Below are 9,051 nucleotides of genomic sequence, written 5' to 3'. Positions count from 1 at the left end.
CCCCAACAACAGAATGGTGTGGGTATATACCGGTCATTCAAAGTATTAATGCGAGTAGACCACTGAAAGGCCAGCTCATCCTCCTCAGAATGATGACATCATCCTCTATGAGGAAATAGCAAGCATTTTTGAGTTTGTGTTTTTTTTTGAAGTGTTCGTTCTCCAATTGAAGCTTTGGCTACAAATATGAGTATAGGATGAGTTAACGTTCTTTGTGGATGAGTTAACAGAATGTGTTCACTGGACATTTATTTTAAAACTGCTAAATAAATTCTCAGCCTCATGGCAACATGTGAAGAGCAGCAGGAAATGTGCATCATATTCTCTCATCCTCATGGCAAAATGAAAAGAATAGCATGAGGTGAGCTATAAAACAACACATTTTTATCTCTGTCCTATGGCAAAATGTGTAGAATTGCATGAGATTAGCTGCATAAATGTATCTCAGACTCGTGACTAAATGTGTAGAATAGTATTATAAAACTGCAAATATTTCGCTCTGCCCCATGGCAAAATTGCTGAAATGCAGGAAGTTAGCTGTTTTCCCAACAAACAAAAACAATCCCCGCCCCAAATTTCTCCTTCCACTTATACTGTGATTTTAAAATACCCCTCCATATACACCCACCCCCAGAGAGGCATAATAAGTCATATCAAACTGTGTAGAATGTCAGGAAATGTGTTTTAAAATGTCCCAAATGTATCCAAGGGAGGACATCCGGACACAGTCTACTGTTTGTCCCCCCCAATATCTACACCACAATTTCTCCCCTGCCTCATAGTGCTCATCACTGCCTTTCTAAAAGTGCAAATGAAGGTCCTTACTACACCCCATCCGCCATTCATACCTCTCTCCCTTCCTTCCCTTCTCCTAACGGAACCCTAAAGCGTCCTCCTGTTGACTACATTTCCTCAGTGACGTAGGAGACTACGTACATAATCCATGTAGGTGATGCTTTTCGATGAATGAGTGCCCCCTCCCATCCCCATCACTAGTACTATGGCTTGTCTATAAAAACAGAACGCGGGGAGAGCCCACTTATTTTCACCGGTAGGCTATCCACGATGCAAGGGGGCAATGCATGTGGATCAAACAGAGAAGCTTTCACCTATTACAGATTATCTGAATTTCTGATATTCATAATGATGATGCCATGCCTATGGTTTTTTATCTAATGCAGTTACATTTCAATTGGTGAGCTACGACCATAAATAGAAGCATAGTTTTCAGTAGAATTGGGTCGCTTTCTACACAAGATGGGTAAGTGGCTTATTTTTGTCAGTGGTTGTTTGCATAATATTTTATATTGATTGTCACAATTGAAATAGTTTGTCAACCACGTTTTAAACAACAACAAATGTAAATCATTCACGACGGTTTAAATCAAGACTAATTTGCAAGCAAAAAGTACTTTATTTCTTCGTGCGAGCCTTTTCCTAAAACTGCGGTAGATATAGAGGCTCAAAGTTACTGCAGTGTGAGTCACTTTGGCGCACATGTGCAGTGACAGTTGATAAAGAGAGACGAATTTCCTGCGTGTGCGCTGACTGCACGTTATTAACCAGCCAGCCAGCATCCCAGACCGACCGCAGATAGCAAATCAATCCCCAGTTGATGCGTTTCTGTTGTTTGGGTACCACCGAGTTAAGGCTATCTGTGTAAAACCCTGTTATTCATTCCCAATATTCAGAGTAGGCTACCACTTCGGTCTTGTTAAAAAGGTAAAGTAGACTAAACAGGAGAGTGAGAGAAATATTCTAAATTGCTTTTCATCAACAGGCCAATCATTATAACCTGTAGCCTATACATTAGATTGTAGGATACCAGGCTATTTTACATGTTGACACGACAGAATCGCATCAGAATGTCATTTAGTGCATCATCCTATGTCATTCTACCTGTGCCCGAGTGTTCATGTGATATTCCAGCAGCCTATCTATCGCTTAGGCATTAAGGGACTCTCCATCTCTTCGCCAGGTTTTTTTTCTCACACGTTGACATGTCATCGTGACGCGTTCTCAATTCTGCGTCATTCCTGCGCACACGGAGACAACTTCCAATCACCGATCAGAAGTCTTTAAAGAGACAGCGCGAGGCGTGACTAGGTCCGCATGCTGCAGTGCGAGCTCACCCTGCTCTGAGTAGAACGCGGGAGAAGAGGGGGGGGGAAGGAGCGCCAGCGCCTGGGGGTCCTTTGAAATCTCCCCAAGGTAACAACTGTAAAACTGCACGGAATGACGACGACTTTGGGTCGGAAAACTATTCTCTCTGCTGATTACAGTCTTCTTCCTGTTGCTGGCTGATATCCACAACAGGTACAAGTGATATGACATTGTAGGCTACTCAGAAGAATAAAGTCCCTGTCTATGCTCCAGTGAAAATTGATCACTAGCTACAGTATCTCTATGGAAAGACTTCCATTTGATCGTAGCTGTCCATGGTGCTGAAAAGTTACCTAGCCTCTTGCTACTAAAACATTCAATGTCTTCCGAAACAAGATATAGTAAACCCTGAGCAGCAAGTGCCTCTGTATGCTCAAAGAAAAGAAATGAGTCTGTCCTGTGGGAAAACGAAACAGGCTACTCGGATTGATGTAGCCTACTGGAGGGGAGCTGAAAGACCAGTACTCTCTTGCTAGTGTCTTGAAACAAGTGGTGTACCTGACTCCTGAATATTGATAGTCTTAGGAAATATAGGCTAATAAAACCATCAAATAGGTACTTATTTCTTCAAAAATAACAATTAGACACAGACTCAGACAACCGATGCATGCTGGTGTCCTACTGTTCCCGTTCTGATTTGGCCAAGTATCACTTCCGTCTGAATGTTGAGTTTTAGCTTTTGGTTAGAAAATTGATTTGACCAGCAGTGCCCGTCAATATCCCAATTAGGAGCACATGTGCAAAGCTATCGAAAAGAAAGTGAGCATTTATAACTTCGAGTTCTCTCTTATCTTCTTAGATAAACCCATATTATATATTCAGTGAAAAACAAATAAAATAAATACCAATGAACTTTCAAACCATTGAGTCTAAAAATATGAGATAATGTGGGTCTCTTGGTCATTATTTGTTCACTACTATGTTGTCACATAACATATTCTCTAGGTCAGGCACAACAGGAGCTATGGCCAGAGTAGGACAAGACAACTACATCAGAACCACTAAGAGACAGTACACTTACACAGCTTTTTAAGAATGGCTTCAAGCTTATTTCTAAAATACCAAAAGTATCGAGTAATAGATAATGCTGCAAGGGTTTATGTTTTTGTTCCTATATGTTGTGATATTTCAGATGTAGAAATGCAATGTGATTGCTATTACAGTCAGTGCATCAATACCTTGGCTCTAGACTGCTTACTGCTTAAAACTCATTGTAACAGTCTACAGTCATGGCTACTGACGTCTGGCAAATCTCTACCCCGTCTGCCCACCAGGCCCATGCAGCTGTCTTCATGTGTATCCCTGGTGGATTGAGAGTCAAAGACAGAGAGCTAACGTGTAGTTAGATCAAGTGTGAAGGTTCTACTGCAAAGCCCTACTCTGCAGTCTGTGGGGTCCCTCAACACACCAACAAGCCAATCCTCATTCACTATGCGTTTCCACAGTAAATCCTGTTCTCCCGCTGTCTCCATGGTGACCGTGGCATTAGATTGTTACTGTAGCAACAGCACCACTGGTAACAGTCTACAGCCATGGTCGCTAGGGGGCAAACCTGCATCACATTGACAGGGGTGTTTAAGGAAGGCTGTGTAATGAGTTCCTCAGAGAAAGACTGGAAACGTCAAAACACCTGCAGTGATGCTGTGACCTTTGACCTTAGAAAATGAGTATATTGTTTGAGATTACGAGGTTGTGATGAGGGCACAGTGTTTATTACCAGCACTTTGGTGCATGTGCTGACGAGTGTAACAAGTCTGTTTAGAATACTGTGATTTGCTAATGAAGCAACCAAGAAATGCAGAGATCTACATTTAGACAAATAGATGGCTTTGTTCAGGACAAGCGTGACATTTCAGCAGTTAGACAGTGCAGTAGCATATTTCTAATAGTGCAGTAGCATAATACAGGACATTGATTCCCCAGGCCTGTGAAAGAGAACAACGTGAACTTGATGACTTGTGCATGAAAACAGTGGTGTTATCTGGATTCTGATGTATTCTGCCTATTGAGATATTACCCGTAATCATTAAAGGATCCGTCACAAATATATATTAAACACATATCCTTGAGGGGAGAGGAAAGAAGTGCCAGGATCTGATGAAGGAGATGCCTGTAGTTAGTGAGTGTTTATCATCAGAGCACAGCCCTGGGTTAGGTACACACGTATAAGCTGAAAATGAGAGACAGAGTGAAGCACAGGGAGTACACTGAACTCTAACATGGCATCTATTTTTCACCAGCCCACATAAGCCCTGATAGGAACAGACAGAGCAGTTCTGTAGAATACAGATCACTTCAAGAGCTACAATCATTTCTTCATGAGGATATTGAAGTATGTTTTTATCTCCATTATGTCTGTAGATCTTTTTCTGACTTCCTTCTTTATACAGGTGGTTCTGATCTTCTATTTCTGGTTGTCCTGCTTTTTCTTTACCTAAAAGCAACACAGTTGAATATAAATAAATGTTATGTATTCAATTAGCATTTTATAAAATGATGAACATGCATTTTGTCTGTCATTTTGAAAATGTTTTAATTATTTTTTACTCCTGTTGACCTTTCTGCTTTGGAGTAACGGCATATACAGGTCAAAATAATGGAAACACGAGTAAATGAGGGGTACAAAGTATATGCCCCCATAGGGTGACAATGCCCCCATCCACAGGGCATGATTGGTAACTGAATGGTTTGATGAGCATGAAAATGATGTAAACCATATGCCATGGTCGTCTCAGTCACCAGATCTCAACCCAATTTAACATGCATGGGAGATTCTGGAGCCACACCTGAGACAGCGTTTTCCACCACCACTAACAAAACACCAAATTATTGAATTTCTCATGGAAGAAAGTTGTCGCATCCTTCCAATAGAGTTCCGGACAATGCCGATGTGCATTGAAGCTGTTCTGGCAGGTTATGGTGGCCCAATACCCTATTAAGACACTTTATGTTGGCGTTTCCTTTAGTTTGGGACCTGTATATGAAGCATCTCAGAGTAGGAGTGGTGATCTAGGATCAGGTGCACTTTATTCATTGTCATCTAAAAGGCAAAACCGATCCTAAAATCAGCAATAGTACTCTGAGACGCTTGATACATAGGGCCCTTGATAGGATCTGCATTACGTACACCTGTACACCACGTCCTCCCAAGGCTGCTAGGCTGAGTGCAGTCCTCATGATTAAGAGTGGCCCTACTCCCTGTACTGTAAGAGGCTACATGCTGATGCTCCACTTTGACAGCACATAAAGTCTTACTGTTCAAAGAGGAGAGATCAGACTGATGGTCAAACAGACAGACAGGGGATTGATGAGCACCAATTCCTTCTACACAGACTATATATACAAAAGTATGTGGACACCCCTTCAAATTAGTGGATTTGGCTATTTCAGCCACACACATGGCTGACAAGTGTATAAAATCAAGAAAACAACCATGCAATCTCCATAGACAAATATTGGCAGGAGAATGGCCCTTACTGAAGAGCTCAGTGACTTTCAACGTGGCACCGCCATAGGATGCCACCTTTCTAACATGTCAGCTCATAAAATTTCTGCCCTGCTAGAGCTGCCCCGGTCAACTGTAAGTGCTGTTATTGTGAAGATGAAACGTCTAGGAGCAACAACAGATCAGCTGCGAAGTGGTAGGCCACACAAGCCTTAGAACACCATGCACAATGCCAAGAGTCGGCAGGAGCGGTGTAAAGCTCACCGCCATAGGACTCTGGAGCAGTGGAAATGCCTTCTTTGGAGGGATGATTCACGCTTCACCACTTGGCAGTCCGACCAACTAATCTGGGTTTGGTGGATGCCAGGAGAAAGCTACCTGTCTGAATGCATAGTGCTGACTGTAAAGTTTGGAGGAGGAATAATAGTCTGGGCTGTTTTTCCATGGTTCGGGGTAGCCCCTTAGTTCCAGTGAAGGAACATCTCAAAGCTACAGCGAACAATGACATTCTAGATGATTCTCTGCTTCCAACTTTGTGTTTGGGCAACCTCCTAACAACCTTCCTTTCCTGTTTCAGCATGACAATGCCCCCTTGCAGAAAAGTGAGATCCATACAGAAATGGTTTGTCAAGATCTGTATGGAAGAACTTCACTGGCCTGCACAGAGCCCTGACCTCAACCCAATTGAACACCTTTGGGATGAATTGGAATGCCGACTGCGAGCCAGGTCTAATTGCCCAACATCAGAGCCCGACCTCACTAATGCTCGTGGCTGAATGGAAGCAAGTCCCCGCAGCAATGTTCCAACATCTAGTTGAAAGCCTTCCCAGAAGAGTAGAGGCTGTTATAGTAGCAAAGGGGGGACCAACTCCATATGAATAACAGTGATTTTGGAATGAGATGTTCAATGAGCAGGTGTCCACTTACCTTTGGTCTTTTAGTGCATATTCAATACATGACAACTTAGGACACTGTGGATGCATCCCAAAAGGCCCTCTATGGGCCCTGCCCCTGGTCAAAAGGAGTGCACTATAGGAATATGGTGCCATTTGGGATGCAGCCTGTAACAAAGTGAATGGTAGTAGCCTGAATGCCAGTAGTGTCTTCTTACCAGTCCTGAGATAGGCTGACCTTTCAATTGACTGAGGGGCACGACAACCACATAGCAGTAATGCTGTCGACTAGGGATTCCCTGTGTAGACTCTCCATACTTCACCTAGGGGTTGTGTGTGTGTGTGCATTTGCATAAATGCAGGAAAAATCCTTCTCCAATTATTATTATTACTAATGCACTGTACCAGTTTACACTATGTCATGTCAGCACTTCAATAATGCCCTAAAGACACAGTTTGTCACTAAGGAGATTAAGTGTGAAAGAGAGTGTGAGGAAATTATTGAATTAAAGAGAAACTATGAGAGAAGAACACAGACAATGAAGCAGTCTTTTTCTACAGGTATTTAAAAGCCCTAGAGAGATAATCCATGGCAGCATTGTGCTGGGCTGGCATTTGGCAGGCTGATAAGAGACAGACTGACCTCCCACACAGAATTACTCATATCTTTACAACACTTCATTTTTCCTCCATCAAAGTATTTTATCCAACCTCCTAGCAACCTTCCTTCATATTCCTATCTATTCTGTCCGTGCCCACACACATTCTGCCCACACCCACCAGCTTTTTCTCACATTAACACTTACAGATCCCGGTGGAGCTGAAAACACTGAATAATCATTAACATTTATGACAATAAACTTCCCCCTCAGTTAACTTCCATCTGATTGTATGCTGATGATACGTGTACTAATTATTTGGAACTGAAAATAAGTTAGGCCAAGATGGTCCTTGATTTATCTGTGGTCCTGTGTAGCTCATTGTATTCAGGGTAGTGGGTTTCCTAGAATGATCAATGTCATCTGCTAAACATATATTATTATTATTATTATATTATATCTTACCACTGAACTCTGACTCTGTCTAATTCCATCGTTCCTCCCCTCAGGAATGCCCACATTCAGCTGTTTGTTTTCCTGCCAATGTGGCAAAGGCCTCACCCAGCCCTCAACCTCCCACCCCCCTCTCCCAGCCCTTAGCCTCCCAACCCCCTATGCCAGCCCTCAGCCTCCCACCCCCCTCTCCCAGCCTCCCCTCCCACCCCCAAGCTCCCATTAACATTGGGGAAAGTCGACGATACTGGACAGTATTACACATCATACAGTAGCAATCTAATTTGACAGCAATACTCTTAAATTGAGACTGTTTGTATGCTTATAATCATATTTTTCCACTGTAGATACAACATTGAACATTTTGCCACAAATGCCATGTTGACATACCAATGCAGCACAAAGAGATGGGTTTCACAGCATACAAAATAATTACTACCCGTAGTCAGTCTTACCGACATAACGAACAACCAGGTCTCCAAAATTCAGCAGTCAAATGAACCAGATCCTCTTCTTTGAAGTGGTATAATATTCTAAATGGAATATACTGTCTCCGGCCACGCCTGCGCTCCTCCAGCCGTGGCTGGCCCACTGCGCTCCTCCAGCCGTGGCTGGCCCACTGCGCTCCTCCAGCCGTGGCTGGCCCACTGCGCTCCTCCAGCCGTGGCTGGCCCAGTCACATCGTCTGGAGTCCACACACATAGCCTCCAAGTCACTTTTGCAGAAAAACAACAAAAACAGAGTTCTCCCTTTGTTGTTGTGCAACTTGTCAAAATAGCAAAAGAGTGTCTGACGTTTGTAGATCTGTTCATATGTCTGTGTGAAAGAAAATAACTAACAACCCCGGAAAGAGAAGGATGACAAAATGAAAGAGGTGGAGGGAGGATGGCGCAAATGACAACCAGTCCCTCTAAAGATGTCAGACCTCTGTGAATGTTCTGTACACAGGAGGGCAACAGGGACTGATGGGGTCATTGGAGATGAAGGGAGAGCGGAGGGGAAGGAGGCTACTGTGACTCAGCTCCTCCGCTGTCATGAAAATAAATGAGTAGATGAATACATCACATGGAGTGTTGCCTCTTCCCTAACAGGTGACAAACACACACGACCAGACCAGTTGCGGTCGGTGTCATTTATGATAAGGGAGGACACATTTTTTATTTCTATTACAGCATATTGGATGACTGTCATTCATATTCCATACACCCAGCTCAATGTAACAGTGATAAGTTTAGGCTACTACATGATTCTTGAATTTTCCCTATACCCATCATGAGGTTGCTACAACCTAGCCTATGAATGAACGTTTACAATGTAGGTGCATACAGGTCCAGGGAAAATGTTGAGGTCACATTCAATACCCCTTTGCACACTCTTCCCTGTATCTAGCTGATCTAGGGTAGAATCATTAGTCCAACAGTTGCAAACAAGTTTCTATTGGACAAATTCAGTTGTTTATCCCAGTTACTCTCCGTTTGCTTCCGTTTAAGAAACGTTT

Source organism: Oncorhynchus gorbuscha, linkage group LG19, assembly GCF_021184085.1.
Source record: "Oncorhynchus gorbuscha isolate QuinsamMale2020 ecotype Even-year linkage group LG19, OgorEven_v1.0, whole genome shotgun sequence".
Lineage (NCBI taxonomy): Eukaryota > Metazoa > Chordata > Actinopteri > Salmoniformes > Salmonidae > Oncorhynchus > Oncorhynchus gorbuscha.
This window is presented reverse-complemented; position numbering follows the sequence as displayed.